Source organism: Drosophila novamexicana, unplaced genomic scaffold (assembly GCF_003285875.2).
Source record: "Drosophila novamexicana strain 15010-1031.04,08,12 unplaced genomic scaffold, DnovRS2.1 tig00002129-arrow-arrow-pilon, whole genome shotgun sequence".
Lineage (NCBI taxonomy): Eukaryota > Metazoa > Arthropoda > Insecta > Diptera > Drosophilidae > Drosophila > Drosophila novamexicana.
The window spans coordinates 114,026-135,693 of record NW_020824944.1 but is presented as its reverse complement, the minus strand read 5'-3'; the positions used below and the strand labels follow the sequence as shown (position 1 = coordinate 135,693).

The 21,668-nt window shown below is 37.1% G+C and overlaps 1 long non-coding RNA gene across 1 annotated transcript in view; it reads right to left on the bottom strand.

Annotated features, from left to right (window-relative positions):
* Window positions 1-237: 237 nt before the first annotated feature.
* LOC115768948 overlaps window positions 238-21,668 on the bottom strand; it is a 56,052-nt gene continuing 34,621 nt past the window's right edge. Inside the window, exons 2-3 of the long non-coding RNA XR_004018641.1 lie at window positions 377-481; window positions 238-309 (exon numbers count right to left, since the gene is read on the bottom strand). This is a non-coding gene — a long non-coding RNA (uncharacterized LOC115768948). The remainder of the gene's footprint in view (window positions 310-376; window positions 482-21,668) is intronic.

The window sequence follows — 21,668 nt, the reverse complement described above, 5'->3', positions numbered from 1 at the left end:
AAACTCGGCATTTATTAGTTTTACTATACTCCTCCATATATAGGCAAAATCCTAGTAAGATCGGACCACTATATCAGATAGGTCCGCTAGGAACGATCGGTCAAAAATTTAGTTCTTGTATGGAGAAATTTTTTTTTCCACGATATATTGACCAAACTCGGCACTTCCTAGATACGGGCAAAGCACTATGAACATCATGAAAAGGTTGGGCCTGTAAGGGTATTAGATCTTCGGTGTGCCTAAGATAGCCTTTCTTTCTTGTTTTTTTTAATATTAGTTGTTCACAAAGTGTACCTTAATATACAAACTCTGAAAAGAAAAAATAATTTATGATATGTTTAAATTAATGTTGAAATGGTGGATGTAGATTGCTTACCTTGTTTAAGAATATTCGTCCTCGATAATCAACTTCTAGTGGCGAGTCTAGTTCTTTCGATAAATTTGATGGCATGGAGCTTAATGTTTCATCATATATTTCAAACTATGATAAATGTAAAAGTAATTATTAAATTGCATAACTGAAACATTTTATTCACAAATATGTACATATACATACATATACATAAATATACGTACATACATACATATATCAGTCGGAGATGTCTCTTTTAATGCTTACTTATACACACATTCATGACGAAATTACTTTTCCACCAGAAACAAGAATATGATCAAAGCGTACATATGTAAGTTTGTGTTTTGTGTGCAAATTAACCGATTAGTGGCTACTAATTGGAAAAAATATGTTTTTACGTGGGAGGCTGACGGCTTCCGATTTATTTGAATCCAAGATTAGAACTAGAGTACAATTGAGAACTTATGCTGCAAGTCAGCTATGGTTATGATAAAGCTTATTCTCTTTAAGCTCAAAAGCTCGGGGTGATCTTATGCTGCGAATCAGCTGTGTTTATGCTAACGCTTCTTTCCTTAAAGTTAAAAAGCTCGCGGGGTGGCTTGCGTAAGCTAGACGCTTTGAGTCATGTTTACGTTAGCAATTGCGTTCTAGAGACTGGGTCTTTAGTTTACATTATAAATTGCGCATGAGAATATGAATCTTTATGTTAAGTGGTTGCGCTGTTATGTTTATGTTAGAGCCGGGAATCTGGATATTTATGTTAGCAGAGCTGCAGCTGTGCGTTAAGTGGACGTTAAGTGTACGTAGTGATTGAAACGGTTCTAATAAGTCTGAAAGGGCTAAGTAATTAATATAGCGACTTATACTGAAATGTTGTTTATGATTTCAATAAGAATTGCCTTGCGGGCTGGGTGATAACTCCTCGCTTTCTTAAAATGAATCGTCCCCGATTCTTAATGATTTCTTTTTAAAGATTCAATTTGTTAGTTTAATTGCTTTAATATGTCAAGCCCTGTTTCTGTAGTTTGAGTGTTATGGTTCTTTTGATTACTTGACGATTTAAATTTCAGTATTTTGAGCTCTACCATAATAAAAATAAAAATTAGTATAAATAATAAAAAGGTTATTTTTGAATGATTACTTTCTAATTTTATAACAATTTTTGATAGTGTATTTGAATTTTCTAATTGAAGTTCAGTATTATTAGTAACTTGATATTCACTAACTAAGTAGTTTGTGAATTTATTGTGTTTTACATAATTAAGAATTTTTTCTTTTACATTGGTGTAGGTAACATTGTTTATGGTTACTATGGTTTTAAATGTAACAAGGTAAATGCCTGTAAGTGAGGTTTAGTTAATACAGTTTGTGCCTGATACTAAAATAGCGCCGTCTGTTATAAATTCTTTTAGTTTATTTTTTTGGGATAATTTTATACAACTTGTAAATTTTTTAAGGAGATTTACAAAACAGTTTGGTTCAAAATTAATGTGGGCAAAACTATTACAAATTTCTCTTTTAAAGTTATTAATGAGGTAAAACGTGTTATTACATTTAGCAATTTTGTCGTTAAAGAAAAATTTTCCATCTGCTTGGGATATGGCTTTAGCGTGGTATAACTTACAATTGTAATTAATTGTAGGGTATTTTATAAAAACTATGATTAAACCTTGGTATGAAACGATCGAAAAAGAGGAAATGTCTAAAAGATCGATTAGAGTGATATTGAGTGTTTCGTGATTAAATATATTTATCGTCTTGTTTATTTAAGATTTTTGGATTCAATATTCTGGCTTCGGAAAATGTGATAGTATCCAGCAGATTTTGTAGGTCAAGTGATAACAACTTATGTCGATATTTTTTCATAAAGAATTCCTGATTAAATTTAATATCTATTAAAAGATTTGTGATTTTAGTGACTTCTTTAAAAATTGCAGAATTGATTTGATTTTGCTTATTATTGTTTTGAACAAGTTCATTGATTTTAGTTTGGATAGTTATCATGTCATCATGGTCTGGTGTTCCTGTGATCCATTTAAAAATTGTGCCTAGTTCATTGATACTACGTTTGGCAATTTTGTGAGGTGTAAGTTCAGAAAGGAGTGTTTTGATTAAATTCAATTCCAAGGTTACTTCCGAATCGATTGTATTGTTTTTGTTTTTTAAAAAAATTTAATTCTTTTTCAAAAATATTGTTATAAAAACTTAGAAACATGAAAAACTTCTCAGTATTATCTGTATCCTCAAGTAGGACATAGTCATCATTTGAATAATTAATAATGTCTGCACCGCAGAACGGCAGTATAACAGATAACTTACATAAAATGTGCATTCTAAAAATCATTAAAAAAACATAAAATAGGTTAGAATTTGATATTGTATTTGTGAATAATACGATCCCTATTGTTTATTTTGACTTTATTTCCTAAGTCTTCTTTAACTACCTGTTTTTTAAATCTAGTTGTAGTTTTTTTCGTTCGCCATGTTTTTTTTTTCATAAATTATTTTACCTACTTGATAATTTTTTGGTGACCCCTTTTTTTTATGGTACTCTAACATTTTGGCTTGGGCTGATTTTAATTTGTCTTACAATTTTGGGTGTTCTATTTTGTTAAATAATATGTCACATGGTTTTTGTTGAGTTGTCGATTGAATTGTGTTGTTATACTCTTAACCTGCTCGGTATACGAATTCGGAATGATCCATTATATTGCATTCTTCTTGAATACAACGAGAAATTTCGATAATTGTTGAATGAACTCTTTCTACCTGACCGTTGCTTAAACTGTGTCTGGGGTCTGCATGATAAATCGCTATACCTGAAGGAGACATTGACGATTTGAATTGTGTCGAGGAAAACGTAGGTTCGCTGTCCATCATTATGGATTTAGCGAAAGAAAAAGTTTGGATAAGTTCCAACACTTTGTTTGCCATATCTGCTTTGTCATTGATTTCCTTAATCACTAAAAATTTAGAATATGCGTCTAGGCATGTCAAGAATGTTAATTTTTGAGCATAAAAAATGTCAATATGTAATTGTTCACCTTCTCTCTCCGGAATAGGGGCTTTAGAAATAGGAATTTGCTTAGGGTTTCTGTTATATTTATTTTTATTACAAATTTCGCAGTAGCGTATGTGTTGCTTAAGGGTTTTATATAGTGTTGGCCAATAATAGTATTTGAGAATTTGCTTAATATTTTCGTCCAAACCTCTATGAGCACGAGCATGTGTTACTTCTTTTATAATTTCTTGGTCATTTTTGTTTTCGATGTCTAGGACAAACTTTTTTTTAGAGTTTTGGATTTCGTATAAATCTTCGAGACTGCCATGAACTCCTGTAGTCAGGTTTGGTTGAAGAAATTCTTTAAGTATGATTATTAAATTGTGTACTGTGTCGTATTCTATAATATGTCTTGTTTTGTTGAAAGCGTCATATTTTTCATGAATTGTTATGTTGTTTTTAGAACCAAGTAATTGTTGTTTAAATTGGTTCAATGGTTTGTGTGTTTTTTCAATTACGCTTTTATAACTACTGTCGGCTGAATGGATGGTTTCATTATTGTTAGTGCGGGTGGCGTCAGATAAATAATCCTTGATTATTGTTGTTGGTGAAAAAAAGCACTTTATTAGAAGTTTCTGCTGCATGTAACAAACTCTGCTGGTTAAGTGATTTTACATATTTTTGGTTGGAGTGATGGAGGTGGAAAGGAGACCACAAGGAGAGTGCTGAGCGCATCTGGGATCGACTTAGTGAGTGAGTCTCTCTCAGTGAGTGAGTCTGTCTCACTGAGTGACTCTCTCACACTGAGTAAGGCTCAGTCAATGCTGTGTTCACATTAGCACTGAACTGGCATGAACATGAACATGAACTATGGCGGTAGGCAATATACTGACCCCCTTGTGCTGGAGAAGGGACGTAAGCGACGTCCGTATAGTAGCACGTCTCGGGCTTGGGGGTTGTGCCGCTGGAGGGCGAGGAGCCAGAAGCTCTTCTGGTGGGCCTGTTGTCTGACCGAGAGGGTCGAGCGCTACGGGGATCGCGCATGTGGAGTAAGGTGTGGTGGTCCTTTATGCAAATTTTGCACTTGGCTCCACTACGGCATGATTCCCCTGAATGCTGATGAGCCAGGCAGTTGGAGCAATATTTGTTACTTAACACGGCTCGGAGACGCTTCTCGGGCGTGAGCTTCAAGAAGCGCTGACACTTGCGTAGTGCATGGATGCACTACTGTAGGGCTCAATTATGGAGTGTCAGTACGATGCAAGAGCGTATTGTGACGACCCTTGCACGTAAAACAATTGTGAGCACTTCCCAATCCCTTAACTGATCACCCCTAGCGAAACAGTTCTCAAATGAGTTGAGCCTTCTAGTGGTAGGAGGTTCTGTTTGAACAATTCTGGAGTGCGCTGGAGTATTCGCGTTGGCTTAAGCTCTTCTATCGCTTCTAGAGTGCGATAGCGTTCTAAGAGGAAGGCGTTCATCTCAAGCCAAGATGAGATGTCGTTTTTTCTGGAGATGGACTGTTCCCATAAGGAGAGTATTAATTTGGGTAATTTGGAGGAACATAGGAACACGAGGATACAGTCCCAGTTTTCTATGTTGATTTCGGATAACTCCAGAGCTGTTAAGCAACCTTGAATGGTGCTCTGAAATTCCTTAATTGCCGTTCCAGACTCTTGGGAGATTGGCTGCAGGTTGAAAAGAATCTTGAGCTGGCTGTTGACTAACAATTTTCGGTTCTCAAAACGCTCAGTCAGATTGGCCCAGGCTGATCGGAAGCCATCGTTAGTCAAAGGTGAATTCGATACAATCGCCTGAGCCTCACCGCTGGTTTTCGCATTGAGATGGAATAATTTCTCGACCTCTGATAACCTATTTATGTAAATTGCGGTAAAGAGGTCTCGAAATGTGGGCCAACGTATGTAATCTCCGCTGAAGATTTCTGTGTCGCAAGGAGGTAAGCGACACCCTGTGGGAGCATATGTCAGAATGGTGGACTGAGCGGATGGTCTATTTTGGGCGTTAGCGGTATCGATTTGCTCGCTAAGTTTAGCGGCGCATCTCTCATATACCATGTAACAATAGTCGTACTTGGACTGCATAACTGAAATGGTTTCCAGTGAACCTGCTTCCGAGATTATTGGTGAGCCGACCTCGTACTCTTTTTCAACCTTGTCCCACAAGGCTCGCACTTGGTGCCGACGGACCTGGCACGTATAGAGAGACGGGTCAGAACATTCTGGAGTGTTTATTTTTGCTTCAAACTGACTTAGCCGATCAGTGACAGCAATAAACTTGATTAAGGCCGCGTCTGTCATATTTTGGGCCGTTTTGGTATTAGCTCGCGTGGAAATCGGACTAGAGCTTGTGCTAATGGTTGCCTTAGTGCGTCCGACTGCAGTGGTCAGGGATGCTTCGCTTTTAGCTTTGGACGGCGGGCGACTGATTTTTATCAGTGGACTTGGCCTCAAACTAAGAGGTGCCTTTACAGTTCCCCTTGGCGTGGACGCGGATGATTCGCTTTTAGTCCGGGACGATGTTTCCCTTTCGACTCTAAGGGCTGCTGTTGGAGACGCAGAATTTGGGTATTCTGGAGGTGCTTGCGGACGGAACTGCTAATTGATGCTTTGTTTCTTCCCCTTTGCCAGTTGGCATACTAGGCGGAAGCGCTTGGGTAGGAAAACAAAGGTGCTCGTTTCTAGTAGTAGAGGTTGTGATGCTTAAAACAAAGAAACACTGGAATGCCGGTACAGGTAAATAATCGAGTTTATAATTCAATTGAGATTGCGGAAGATTTAAATAATTTTGCTTAAAATCAAAATTTATTTGATTTAATAAATTTAATTAATAAATTTATTTGACTTGGTAATTTAAAAAAAATAATATTATTTATTAAGCACGGGATATAATAATAAAGAATTCGATGCTCGTTTTCGATAATTTTATTATTATATTAGTATTTGAATACGGTAACGGCTGGTTTATTTTTACTTTTTTGTGGTACTCATAAAATACCCACTATTGTGGCTGAGTACACACCGCTGACAAATGTAGAACTTCGAAGTTAATGTGCAGTGTTTTTTTTTTCATTTACAATAAATTAGTAGTGTTATTAATCTATTAATTATGATTGTGTTTTTATTTAGTGCGTCTCGGAACAAGAATAATTGTATGGGAATGTGTGCAATTGCATAAAAAACGTGTAATTGGAGTACGGATCGGCAGCTGTAGTTTTTACATATGTGTGTGGTGTGTACTCACGCACATTCGCCGGTCGAAATTGCAATTTATTACTATAATATTGCTGTGTTATAATATTGCTGTGGATTGTGCACTAAAAAATATTATACACACATAGTACATGTGATTTGTGGATTTATTTATCGGATGTATGTACTATGTGGTTGCACAAATATATTCGTTTGCACTATGCACAATTATAAGTTAAGAGAATGAATTGGAGGTTGTGTTTATCAAATAATAAGGTTAAATATAGTGTCTATTCAAAATGCATATGGGCAATTATATTGGGATTGAATATATGTAGGGATGACCATTCGATGGTCTTCACAAGCACTTGAGTTCTTTATGTTCATATTATTTTATTTAGAGAAATTGGTGAACAAGCGTAAACTTATGATTATTGTACATTTTCCGACATGTATTTCAAAGACTACGAGCAACAGCGAAAACATCTTTTCATTGACTCTTCTAGCTTAAAACTGAGCTTCTCCTTCTTGTATTTTTATCGATAAATCTATCGTGGATTAAATATCCATAGCAGGGTTGCATATGATGAGTGATTTTATATTACCAAATGAGTATAATGCCAACATTATACTCGCCTGTTTAATTTAACTGATTGTAAGTTCGACCACTCCTAGTTCTGTTTCCAACTCCTACACTCGGCCATCCTGACTCTTCATTCGACCCGAATGACGACTCTTCTGTTAAATTAGCATTTGGCTCCCATTTTGTCATGTATTCTGCTACAGTTGTAGTTTTCCCTGGACCTTCGTGGTCGCCTACCTTTTCTACGTCATATCTACCATGGTTTTGAATCTTTACTATTTTATATGGACCAAAGAATTTAGGTTTCAATTTTAAACCAGTACCATACTGTGTTCTCTTAATGGCTACAAGTTCGTTTATTATATAATTGGACTCTTTTTTGCGATGTTTATTAAAAGATTTTCGGTTTTCCTGCTGTATTTTTGCTATATTTTGCCGCACTTCTTTACGAACTTCTTCTCTTTCGTTACTTAGCTCCTCTTTAGCAGCTTCTTCTAATAGTTCTTGCAAGTCCGATATTCTTTTAAGTTTCATCTCCACACCAGTCAACAATCTAAACGGTGAAACTTTAGTGCTTCTTGGCGGCGTACTGTTGATTGTTTGTTGAACGATATCAATATGCTTATACCAGCTACAAGGATTTTCACGACATAGTTTAGACAACATTGGTATTACGATTTTGTGGATACGTTCTACCTGGCCGTTTCCTCTTGGAACTCCTGTAGCTATCGTAAGATGCTGTATACCTTCTGTTTCACAATACTCCTTGAACAAGTTTGAAACGAAAGCTGCACCCCTATCTGATATTATGCGCTTAGGATTTCCAAACACTGCTGCCTGCCGTCTTAGTCGATCTACAACTCCTTCTGCGGTGGTATTTTTTGTTGGATAGAGCCAAACAAATTTTGAAAACGCATCGACTATCACTAGAATATAGTTATAGTTTTTACTTGTCTGTTCTATTGGACCGACATGATCCACATGGTACGTGCCTAAGTGTCTTCTTTGTCAATTGGTGCCAAAAACCCTTCTTTCTTGCCTGATTTGCTCTCAGATATTATGCATTCTACGCAACTTTTTACAATTTTTGGCACTTTTGACGATAGCTGCGGAATATAGAATGTCTTCTCGATTGCTTCTTGAGTTCGTTTCGCTGAGAAATGCCCTTGCTTGTGTGCAATTCTTATGATTTCGTCTTCCATCAGCGATGGTACAACTATAAGTTCCTTGATGGGATCCTTGTATAAAATACCATGCCTAACATAAAAATCTTCGTATGTGCTACAATCCAAAACAGTTAGCACCGCTCGGACCCAATCATCTCTCGCTTGTGCTTGCTGCAATCTGTGCTGCAGTGAGTCTTCAAGCATAAGACAGGATACGCGGCTTAAAGCATCAACATGCCTCATTTTGCTGCCATTTCGATGCTCAATACTGTAGTCAAAATCTTGAAGGAAGAGTGCCCAACGCGAGACTCTCAATGGAATATCTCCACGTTTTTTCATGGACAAAGCGAAAGCGTTACAGTCGGTCACAATCTTAAATTTTATGCCAAGTAAGTAAACGCGCCACTTTTTCAAGGCCTCGACTATAGCCAGCACCTCGAGCTCATAAGAATGATACTTCTCTTCTGAGGGTTTTGTTTTCCGACTTAAATATTGAATTGGATGCAACAATTGATCGTCCGAGTCTTTTTGCAAGAGTACACCACCATAACCATTCATTGAGGCGTCCGTATGCACTTCAGTCTGGGCTTTCGGATTATATAATCGCAATACTGGAGTACTAACTAATGCTGATTTTAATTGCCTGAATGCGACGAGTTGTTCTTCATCAACTTTAAATTGCACGACTTTCCGTAACAAATCGGAGAGCGGTTTGGCTATCAGCGCATAGTCTTCTACAAAGCGCCTAAAGTACGATGTTAATCCGAGAAAACGCTGCAAACTCTTTCGGTCATGCGGTATAGGAAAATTTTGAACTGCCTTGGAGGGAATTATAAGATCATCCATATAAGTTACGACTGTACCATCCTGTACCAGATCTACAAGAATTGCATGAATGAATCTGGAAAATACAGCTGGGGAGTTCGATATTCCAAAAGGGACGAACAGGAATTCATATTGCCCTGCACTTGTTACAAATGATGTAAATTTTCTCGAATTTGGCTCAATTGGAACATGAAAAAATTCGTTTGCGAGATCAAGTGTAGTAAACACACTTTGGCCCTGCAATCTCTCAATCACATCGTCTATTAAGGGCATTGGAAAATTGTCCCTCGCGATCTTTTCGTTTAAACGCCTGTAGTCACAGCACAATCTTTTGGTACCATCTTTTTTCGGAACGAGGACAACAGGAGATGCATACTCCGATGTACTTGGCTGTATGATCTTTTCTTCTAGCCAAGTTTTGATTTGCGAATCGACAATAGACTTGTCCGCATGTGATATGCGCCTTGGGCGTTCGAAAACTGGACGCTCATCATTTAACAAAATTTTCATTTCAATTGGACATTTCTTCTTCATTTCAGGTGAATAGTTTTTAATTATTGCTTGAACTGCGTCTGCAACAGGTTTTTCTAAGTGATGTAGATCGATCTCAGCCTCCTGATTTTCTGCAAAAAAACATACATCTTTGAATTTTTGTAAAAGCTCTATGTCTGGCTTCTTATTTTCGACAGTATCTTCTGTTATTGTTGATGTCTTGTCAATTACTCTCTCGTTTGCATTGTCCTTCACTTTGGGTCGAAATTCTACAAAATTTTCCGATACTATTAAGTCCGCTTGCTTCAATACGCTGTTTCCTATTACAGCTGAGTATTGGATGTCGTCTCTGCTCGTAACATGAAAGGTTATATCCAGTAAGATACCATCAACTTCGACTTGAGTGACAAAGCTTCCCAGTGTATTTAGCTCACTATTACGGATACCAACAAGACACTGTTTTTCATTATTCAGTTCAACTTTTCCTAGCTCTTTAAGGATATCATCGCGTATCAGACAGAGGTCACAGCCTGTATCGATTAATGCAGAGAAGCATATGTTCTTACAAGACAACTCCTTAAAAATGCATTTTCCACTACTGTTGGCCTTGTTTATCATCGTGTTCGCATTTTTGCCTTCTTTCTTCTCCACTGCACTGCCCTGGTTGAGCACACTTGTAACATTTTATTGGCTGTCTACATTCTCTGGCTAGATGTGATGGATCGCCGCATTTGAAACATTTCTTAATTCGTTCTTTATTCAAGTCAGGTTTCTTTTCTTCGGTATCGTTATACATCCTACCCGTATTAGACGCTTGAGGGTGACTACTACGGATTTTCTCATATACCTTGATTTGTTCTTTTAGTTGCTGCAGAGTCTTGGCCTGATACAGATTACTTTTGTTACTCCTCGAGTCAGGTATTCCCTCAATAAAATATTCTATCAGGCTTGAGTCATCCAGGTTAAGAGGTCCGCCAATTTCCATAAGGCTATACAGATATTCTATATAATCTTCACCTTGACGCTTACGCCTATTCCGCAACATGCGGTGGACGTCTATTGATGAAACTACCGTCCCAAATTCTTCCAATAGCGCTTGCTTTAAAGATATCCAATCTGAAATTCCATGCTGACTGCGCACGAATAATTTTGCTGCACCTTTTAGTAATTGCTTTGAGTAAATAAATTTCTGAAGGTCGTTCCACTGCACTGCCAAAGCGGTTTCTTCAAATTCATGAACCCATTTTTCAATAGCTGGTTGATTTGACCCATTGAATTGCGAGAGTGAATCTTCAATGTCGCGTAATGTAAACATTGTTCGGACTATCTGCATTGGTGAGCTTTGACGAGTCTGAGCCGACCCAGCATCGTCATACTCAGATTCATTATCGTCAACCTGCAACCCATAATATTCTAAAAGTCGGTCTTGCAAAGTTTGCTTTCTACCTGTTGTTACCAAACTAAGTGCCGATAACTTTTCTTTTAATGCGTTAACTCTTAACGCCAAAATTTCGTCTCTGTTCATTTTGTTATCGTCGTTGCTCGCTTTTCACAATGCTTAAAATTGAATCTTACAAATAAACAATTCAATGTACTTAACTTAATGGTATAAGTAATTAAACTCTTATGAATCAAATTTTAGTTTTTTTTTTTTCAGCAACTTTAGAAATTATTAAATTATTATATTCGTCTGTCTTAACTTATACTTTTACTTTGTGTTTGCTTACACTTAATTTCTTCTTTGTTATAATTTGATTCTTTGAAAATTTTTTACTGATTTAACACTCTTTACTCAACAACTAGTTAATTATTTTCATATAATGACGAAATAACATACTCTGTTGTTGATCTGTAACTTGATATACCCTGTGATCATCGTTGTCGTGTTGAAGCACCTTCCAGTCACACGCTCTTTTATTGAAAGATTCCGCGCTCTTCGCTCTTCGCCTCTTTGATCTGCAACTTCTTATTTCATCACGAAGTGAAAATTTTGCGCTATCCAGCCTTTGCTACGCAGAATTTAAAACATCGCCTTCTCGCTTGCGCTTATCGACCACTGTCACGCAATACACGACTGTTTGTCGTCTTATTTCATCACGAAGTGAAAATTTTGCGCTATCCAGCCTTTGCTACGCAGAATTTAAAACATCGCCTTCTCGCTTGCGCTTATCGACCACTGTCACGCAATACACGACTGTTTGTCGTCTTATTTCATCACGAAGTGAAAATTTTGCGCTATCCAGCCTTTGCTACGCAGAATTTAAAACATCGCCTTCTCGCTTGCGCTTATCGACCACTGTCACGCAATACACGACTGTTTGTCTCGCTCTTACTAGAGCTCTCTAGGCATACTTCGCCGCTGTCGCCATTAATCCTAGACGATTCTTGACTTCCATTTCCATTTCCATTTTTTCCAGGGCATTCGAATTTTAATGAATTTTCATGCACCCGCTTCGTTTTATGCTCCGATTAATAATCTTGCATACGTTTGTACTCGTTAATCAATTTACGAATTTCGCAATTTCTGTCTATCCCACTTCTGACACCAAATTTGTAGGGATGACCATTCGATGGTCTTCACAAGCACTTGAGTTCTTTATGTTCATATTATTTTATTTAGAGAAATTGGTGAACAAGCGTAAACTTATGATTATTGTACATTTTCCGACATGTATTTCAAAGAAAACGAGCAACAGCGAACACATCTTTTCATTGACTCTTCTAGCTTAAAACTGAGCTTCTCCTTCTTGTATTTTTATCGATAAATCTATCGTGGATTAAATATCCATAGCAGGGTTGCATATGATAAGTGATTTTATATTACCAAATGAGTATAATGCCAACATTATACTCGCCTGTTTAATTTAACTGATTGTAAGTTCGACCACTCCTAGTTCTGTTTCCAACTCCTACATATATGTATGTTTGTATGTATGTATGTACAATACGTGCTGGTGAACCTGGTGTATGTTTGTGTGTCGGACTATGAACATGAATTAACAATATTAATTAGGAACAATATTGTGAAGCAACTTGTCGGATTAAGTGCGGACCCGTAATTAAAAAAAAAAATTTTTTTTATAGTTTTGAAAGTGCCCTTTTGTAGTTGGAAGTAACTAACACAAAATTTAACTAAACTGTTTTTAGTTTTGTGGTCGGATAATTTATATATATTCAGAAAATTGCCAATCAGGCGATCGGTTTATGTATAATCCGGCTCGAAGGACCAATGTTTGTGGGGGGGCGTCAGATAAATAATCCTTGATTATTGTTGTTGGTGAAAAAAAGCACTTTATTAGAAGTTTCTGCTGCATGTAACAAACTCTGCTGGTTAAGTGATTTTAAATATTTTTGGTTGGAGTAATGGAGGTGGAAAGACCACAAGGAGAGTGCTGAGCGCATTTGGGATCGACTTAGTGAGTGAGTATCTCTCAGTGAGTGACTCGCTCACACTGAGTGACGCTCAGTCAATGCTGTGCTCACACTAGCACTGAACTGGCATGAACAATTATCGAACGACGGTTCTTCTTCGGACACGAGATTACTTTCATTAGAAATATGATAGATCATTACCCTTGATAACCTTTTTTGTATAATCTGGCTGAGTTAGTTCGATGTTTGCAATCAAGTGTGATTTTAAGTTTTCAAACGCAGAGATTGCTTCTTCGTCTAGAGATATTTCTGTTTTTGTGGACATATGTTTTGAAACCATACCGTTATGTCCCTGTAACAATTTAGTGAGTGGTTTTGCTATAGTCGCGTAGTTTTTTACAAACTTCCTGTAGTAGCCTGTTAAACCAAGAAAACCTCGTAATTCCCTTAAATTATTAGGAGGAGGGTATTTCATGATTGATTCTATTTTTTTCGGATTAGTTTTAATGATATTGTATTATACTATGTATCCTAAAAATTATATTTCTTTTCTAAAGAGTTTTGATTTTTCCAAGGATATTTTCATGTTTGCTTTGAATAGAATTTTAATGATTTCTTGTAAATCATCAAAATGTTGTTCCGGGGTATTTGAAAAAACTATTATGTCGTCCATATAAAAGTGACAAGTTTTTCCGATTTTTTCACGTAATATATTGTCCATTGCTCTCTGAAAGATGCTTGGCGCGTTCGCAAGCCCAAATGGCAAACGAAGAAATTCATATTTTCCATTGTTAATGGAAAAAGCTGTTTTTTCGATGTCTTCTTCTTTCATTAGAATCTGATGAAATCCCGATTCTAAGTCAATTGTCGAAAACATTTTGGCTTTGCCTAAGTTGGATAGACTGACTGAACGATCAGGCATTGGATACCTATCAGGGATTGTATCGTTATTCAGTTTCTTAAAATATATTTCCAATCGATTCTTAGGCGTTCCATCTTCATTAAAACCTTTTTTCCCTACTACCCATACCGGGGCATTATAAGGACTTCTGCTGGGCCTTGTTATATTTTCATTTAACACTCTGTTTATTTCTTGACTAACAAAATAGTTAACTGAATGAGGATAAGGATATGGTTTACTATAAATTTCCTTTTCGTTTAATGTTCATATCTCTCTTCTAATATCTGTTCTAAAAGGGAGACATGTTTGAATCTGAGAATGCTTTGTTTCTATTTGTTGAAAGACTTGTTGCTCAAGGACATTCAAATTATCCACTTCATTAATGGAATGATTTATTTTGCATAAAGAAGAACTTGTTGTAGAGGATACCGACATCTTTCGACGTCTGCTCTTTTTGAGTTTTAATTTTTTTAGCTTTCCTTCATTAAGAATATCGTCAACTTTAGTTTTTTCGATACTTGGGTTATTAACGTCACTTAAAGACGATTATTCTGTATCGGATACATTAAGTAAAGAAAATGATTTACATTTCCCACTTTGGTAGTTCAAATACGAAGCAACGTTATAGGTTTTGTCTGAACTTTTTAAATGGCCACCCGTTTCTTGGACATGTTTTGTAAAATTAATATTTTCCTTTTTGTTATTATAAAACAAAGTTTCCTTTGACAAGTCGATTACTGCCTTAATCTCCTTCAGTAGATTATAACCGGCTAATAGATCTGCGTCTAGATTATTAATTTCATAAAATCTGTGGCGTTTGCCAAATATGTTTATGTTCTCTCTTCTTCTAAAAAATGGTCTTCCTCGAGGTTATTGCTATGTATGAGTTTGTTAGGTTGCTGAACCGAAGGGGGAGCGTATTCCCGTTTCTTTTTCGATTTTGGGGATAGGGATAAGGTGTATTCTCCGGTGGAGGTTGACGAGTCTTGTTGCTTTGCGCAAAAATTTGCTTTTGTCGAACTTGATTGAACCTTAAGTGATTGTCATATCTTTTATTAGGATGTTTTGGGGATTCAGCTTTCTTTGGGGATTGAGCTTTTGCCAAAGAATAAATCTTCTGATAAAGAACCGTTAAGACCTGTGATGAAAATTCCTAAGCGTTGTCTCTGTTTTTCTTATTCATTTCCGTAATGATGTGGGCTTTGACAACATGACATAGAGAGTGTTCTCATGTGAGAGTGATTGACGTGTTTTACTTGTGCTCCAAGATTTTTATATATTTTTGCGCTTTTATCCTGCTTTTTATTTCAAAATTTTGCATTTTTCGGTGCTTTATTTAAGAAGCTTTAATAAACTGTGCAAAGTGTTATCTGTTGTGCAGCGTAAGTCTGTTAATTATTACATTTTATAAAACGCGGCATCAGTTCCGTGTTGTTGTTATTGCCTGTTTTGATTCTTTTGCTTTGGTGCTCCCCTGTGCATACACTTGTTTGTGCGTGTGTTCGCTGCATACTTTCTGCTTGTGCATCGCGCTCTCGCAAACTTTTTCTATTGCTTTTTGCTCCAAACAATTTGTTTGTGTATTTACTTGCTCTATCTTGTGCACCGTTTTCGTTTTGCTCTGTGCTCTCGCAATTTTGCATACGCATTAAATAATTATGTTGTGCTGTAAGAAACCGTGCACGTTCAAGCAGGCTGATGATTCTGCACTGCCGCATTTTGTTAATTGCTGGCTTTGTGAGAATATGATGCATGCTAAATGTGCAGGTCTCACTGGGCGTGATTGCGACAAGATCGCTGCTATTGCCAAGAAGGGCTGTGGTGGCTTGCGTTGGTCGTGCCCAGAATGCATCGACAAGCAAATTGATTTCTCTAGAATGTATAATTCTGTGAGAAGTCAATTCTTAAAATTAAATAATGTGGCTAAGCAGCTCTCGAGTAATTTTGACTCGAGTTTCGAGTTGCTTGGCAAATATAAATTTGAGTCCCCAACCAATCGCCGGTTGGAGCCTCAACTTTTGCAATTGCCCTCTACGTCTGTTCAGACACCTACTACTTTCTTGTCCCTTCCTAGCAACTTGGAGGTATCTCCAATGTTGTCTTTATCGCCTTCTCCAAGCGACTGTCCAATTACCCCTGTTTCAACCCCTGTACTAGTCCCAGTAGAGCCCGTACCTGATCCAGTTTCACATGATATGTTCCCAATCATTTGTGATCCCAAATTTTGGCCTCCACACATGATTGTTCACGAGTTCAAGCCTAAAAAGCGTAACCAGCCTGTCACCCTTCCAGTCCCTTCAATACAGGGTACCATTTCTGCCCCAAAAAACTAGCTTCATCTTCTGACCAAATCTTTATTCATTATCAGAATGTTAGAGGTCTTATTTCAAAACTTAAAAATCTTTTCATGGCCAGCACTTCCTTCAATTCGGATATAATAGCATTTTCAGAAACATGGTTGAACTCAACCATATCTGATTTTGAGATTTTATCAAATAACTTTATTTTGTATAGAAATGATCGGCCGACTCGAGGTGGCGGGGTGTTAATTGCCGTTAAAGCCACTCTCCAGTCTGAACTTTTCTGTTTTAGTATGCCTACTGACGCTGAGATTGTCTCAGTTAAGGTGTCTTTTCCTACACGGAATGTCTATGTAACATGCTCTTATGTCCCACCTTCTTCTGATATTCAAGTTTATATGAAACATATTACTTGTATTAAAGAAGTTTCTTCACACGTGCGTGATAGTGACCTATTTATGGTGTTGGGTGATTTTAATTTGCCCAACATCTCTTGGTCATTATTTACTGCCAAAAATTATCTAGTGCCCTCAGCACACCACGATTTTATAGACTGCATGCTTGATCTTTCGTTGTTTCAAATCAATTCAATTTCTAATCATTTGATTAGAACACTTGACCTTGTATTTGTTAACGACTACCTTATTTCTAATGTGTCTAGGTCCCCTCCTTTATCTCTTCCTGAGGATGTCTATCATCCAACTTTAGAGATTGCAATGCAAAATTGTAATCCTTTCATTTCGTGCTCATCAGCCAATAAGCCCCGCTATTGCTTTCGCAAAGGAAATTATTCTTTGCTGAATCAGCTTATTTATTCAACCGATTGGTCTTTCTTATATGACTCAGTTGATATGAATACAGCTATTAATTTTTTTTACATCACCCTTAGATGTGTGTATTCCTAAGTCAATTCCTTCGACTACTTTTTCAAAACCACCCTGGTTTACTACCAGATTATCACATCTAAAAAATGTAAAATCCAAATATTTTAAAAAGTTTAAAAAGTCTGGTTCGTGTACAGACTTGGCTAAATATTCCATAGCCAAGTCGAACTTCTTTCTTCTTAATTCTCAATGCTATGAGAATTATCTAACACGTTGTAAAAGACAATTTGCCCGAAATCCGAGACAGTTTTATAATTTTGTAAACTTGAAGCGTAAATCTTCAAGTTTGCCATCTTCTTTTTTTCTTGGCTTGGATAAAGCTAGCAATGACACTGATTCTGCTAACCTCCTTGCTAATTTTTTCCAATCAACTTACTCTTCAGTCTGTCCTAATACTAATGCTTACCCTTATACTATTTCTTCCGCAAGTTATATACCTCCTCTAATTATTTCACACTCCTCTCTCCTATTAGCTATAAACTCTTTAAAGTCTTCTTACTCTCCTGGGCCGGACAATATTCCTAGTTGTCTTCTCAAGGAGTGTAGTTCTTCCCTTCTTTATCCATTGCTAAAGCTTTTTAATCTATCCCTTGAAACTTCTATCTTTCCATCTCTTTGGAAAGAATCTTATATCATTCCTCTTCACAAGAAAGGTGGGAAGTCTGATATACGAAATTACAGGGGCATTGCAAAACTGTCCGCTATTCCTAAATTATTTGAAAAAATCATCACTTCGAATTTGCAGCATTTCTGCAAATCAGTTGTTTCCCCTGTTCAACATGGATTCGTAAAGAATCGGTCAACTACGACCAATCTGCTTGAGTTTACTTCCTTGGTAAACAATGCTTTCCTTTCGAAAATGCAAACTGATGTCATTTACACTGACTTCAGTAAGGCGTTTGACTCTGGGCACCATGACATTTTACTTTTTAAACTTGACCGAATAGGTTTCCCCCTGTCTCTTCTGCTTTGGATTAATTCTTATTTAAAAGGTAGGATCCAAAGAGTAATGCTGAGGCTGACTACCTCTAACGGGTTCACGTTACTTCTGGTGTTCCTCAAGGTAGTCATCTTGGACCTTTACTCTTTACCCTTTTTATAAATGATCTCCCCTCTGATGTCAAACATTTTCTATCATACACTAATCCCCTACATCATTCTCGTCTACAAGACGATTTGAACGCTATGCAACTATGGTGTTCGGCCAATCAATTGCATCTAAACTGTTCAAAGTGTATGTTTATGACTTTTAATCGTACTACACCTTATCTTGTCAGTTATACAATCGACAATATCCCTTTGCAACGTATACTAACAGTTAAGGATCTAGGCGTAATTTTTGATTCTAAACTCTGTTTCAATCTTCACATAGATACCATCGTTAATGAGGCAAAAGGTGTACTTGGATTCATTAAACGATGGTCTAAAGAGTTTAACGATCCTTTTATAACAAAACTTCTGTACATCTCTCTTGTTCGCCCTATCCTTGAATACTGCTCTTGCATTTGGTCTCCACAGTATAACAACAGCCAGGATCGTATTGAATCTGTTCAGAAGCAATTTCTGCTTTTTGCCTTACGAGGTTTAAATTGGGACCCTAATCTTCGGTTGCCGTCCTACTCCAGCAGACTGCTTCTTCTCAACCTTCCGTCGTTAACCAACCGTAGGACAATTCTCGGTGTTGTCCTTCTACATAAGTTGATTATTGGCGACATAGATTCTCCTCTCCAACCAGAAATTATCGCCCCTTTTTACTATCTACGTGCACAACAGACTACGCTATGCACAATCCTTTTCGCGTGCTATGTAAAAATTATAATAGTTTGCATCACGTTTTCTCTACCGAACTGTCTCTACCCCTAATAAAATCGTTGCTTTCAGGATACCTTCGGGAAGTCGCTGACCATTCCCAGCTATGAGCAGGGGCATAGCTTGCCGGACAGGCTGAAAAATTTTCCCCCACCGGGTCGGTGATTTCCCATTACTTTTCTCTCTGTCCTATCTACTTAACACTCTTTATCTAACTTACATTGCTTTACTTTATTAACAATCTTCTTACTTTCATTTTTCCTATTTATTGTATTTTCTTTATTAATATAGCAAATTAAGATTATTTTAATGTTACTTGAAAACACTTTTTTCCTACTTACAACTTTCTGCTTAGATGTAGGCTCTAATAGCGTCACTGACAAAATTAGCTGTGAAAAGGGGCACAGCTGGCCGGACTGGCAAATAAAACACCTCCATCGGTCGGTGATGCTATTTATAAAATTATATCCTTTAACTAGGCTTTTAGCATAAAATTCTATTGTATAATCTATTGAATAATGAGGAAGACACTCGTTTTGTCGACCATTAATAAATAAATAAAATAAAAAAAAAAAAAAAAAAAAAATATTGTGCTGTAAGAAACCGTGCACGTTCAAGCAGGCTGATGATTCTGCACTGCCGCAATTTGTTAATTGCTGGCTGTGTGAGAATATGATGCATGCTAAATGTGCAGGTCTCACTGGGCGTGATTGCGACAAGATCGCTGCAATTGCCAAGAAGGGCTGTGCCCAGAATGCATCGACAATCAAATTGATTTTTCTAGAATGTATAATTCTGTGAGAAGTCAATTCTTAAAATTAAATAATGTGGCTAAGCAGCTCTCGAGTAATTTTGACTCGAGTTTCGAGTTGCTTGGCAAATATAAATTTGAGTCCCCAACCAATCGCCGGTTGGAGCCTCAACTTTTGCAATTGCCCTCTACGTCTGTTCAGACACCTACTACTTTCTTGTCCCTTCCTAGCAACTTGGAGGTATCTCCAATGTTGTCTTTATCGCCTTCTCCAAGCGACTGTCCAATTACCCTTGTTTCAACCCCTGTACTAGTCCCAGTAGAGCCCGTACCTGATCCCGTCCCAATTAATCAAACTGCCTCATCCCCATCAGCTCCTGGCCGTAAAGGTAGACCTGCGCGCAATCTTGCCCAGATTGTTAAAAACAATCATTGTGCCTCGTTAGCGCGCAATCTTGTCCAGATTGTTAAAAACAATCATTGTGCCTCGTTAGCTCCCCCAACTCCTGTATTACCTACAGCCCCATCAGCGCCTACTTTAACGGTAGTTGCCCCTCGTAGGCAAGTCTTTGTGTCTCGACTTTCGTCGGACACCACTTCTGAGTCATTGGCAGCCTATATTGCTAGCAAATCTTCTGCTAGCGTGTCAATAACTAAATTTAATTTCTCCACCCCTCGTGAAATATCATCATTCAAAATAAATGTTTCACATGATATGTTCCCAATCATTTGTGGTCCCAAATTTTGGCCTCCACACATGATTGTTCACGAGTTCAAGCCTAAAAAGCGTAACCAGCCTGTCACCCTTCCAGTCCCTTCAATACAGGGTACCATTTCTGCCCCAAAAAACTAGCTTCATCTTCTGACCAAATCTTTATTCATTATCAGAATGTTAGAGGTCTTATTTCAAAACTTAAAAATCTTTTCATGGCCAGCACTTCCTTCAATTCGGATATAATAGCATTTTCAGAAACATGGTTGAACTCAACCATATCTGATTTTATCAAATAACTTTATTTTGTATAGAAATGATCGACATCTCTTGGTCATTATTTACTGCCAAAAATTATCTAGTGCCCTCAGCACACCACGATTTTATAGACTGCATGCTTGATCTTTCGTTGTTTCAAATCAATTCAATTTCTAATCATTTGATTAGAATACTTGACCTTGTATTTGTTAACGACTACCTTATTTCTAATGTGTCTAGGTCCCCTCCTTTATCTCTTCCTGAGGATGTCTATCATCCAACTTTAGAGATTGCAATGCTAAATTGTAATCCTTTCATTTCGTGCTCATCAGCCAATAAGCCCCGCTATTGCTTTCGCAAAGGAAATTATTCTTTGCTGAATCAGCTTATTTATTCAACCGATTGGTCTTTCTTATATGACTCAGTTGATATGAATACAGCCATTAATTTTTTTTACATCACCCTAATCTCCCTCTTAGATGTGTGTATTCCTAAGTCAATTCCTTCGACTACTTTTTCAAAACCACCCTGGTTTACTACCAGATTATCACATCAAAAAAATGTAAAATCCAAATATTTTAAAAAGTTTAAAAAGTCTGGTTCGTGTACAGACTTGGCTAAATATTCCATAGCCAAGTCGAACTTCTTTCTTCTTAATTCTCAATGCTATGAGAATTATCTAACACGTTGTAAAAGACAATTTGCCCGAAATCCGAGACAGTTTTATAATTTTGTAAACTTGAAGCGTAAATCTTCAAGTTTGCCATCTTCTTTTTTTCTTGGCTTGGATAAAGCTAGCAATGACACTGATTCTGCTAACCTCTTTGCTAATTTTTTCCAATCAACTTACTCTTCAGTCTGTCCTAATACTAATGCTTACCCTTATACTATTTCTTCCGCAAGTTATATACCTCCTCTAATTATTTCACACTCCTCTCTCCTATTAGCTATAAACTCTTTAAAGTCTTCTTACTCTCCTGGGCCGGACAATATTCCAAGTTGTCTTCTAAAGGAGTGTAGTTCTTCCCTTCTTTATCCATTGCTAAAGCT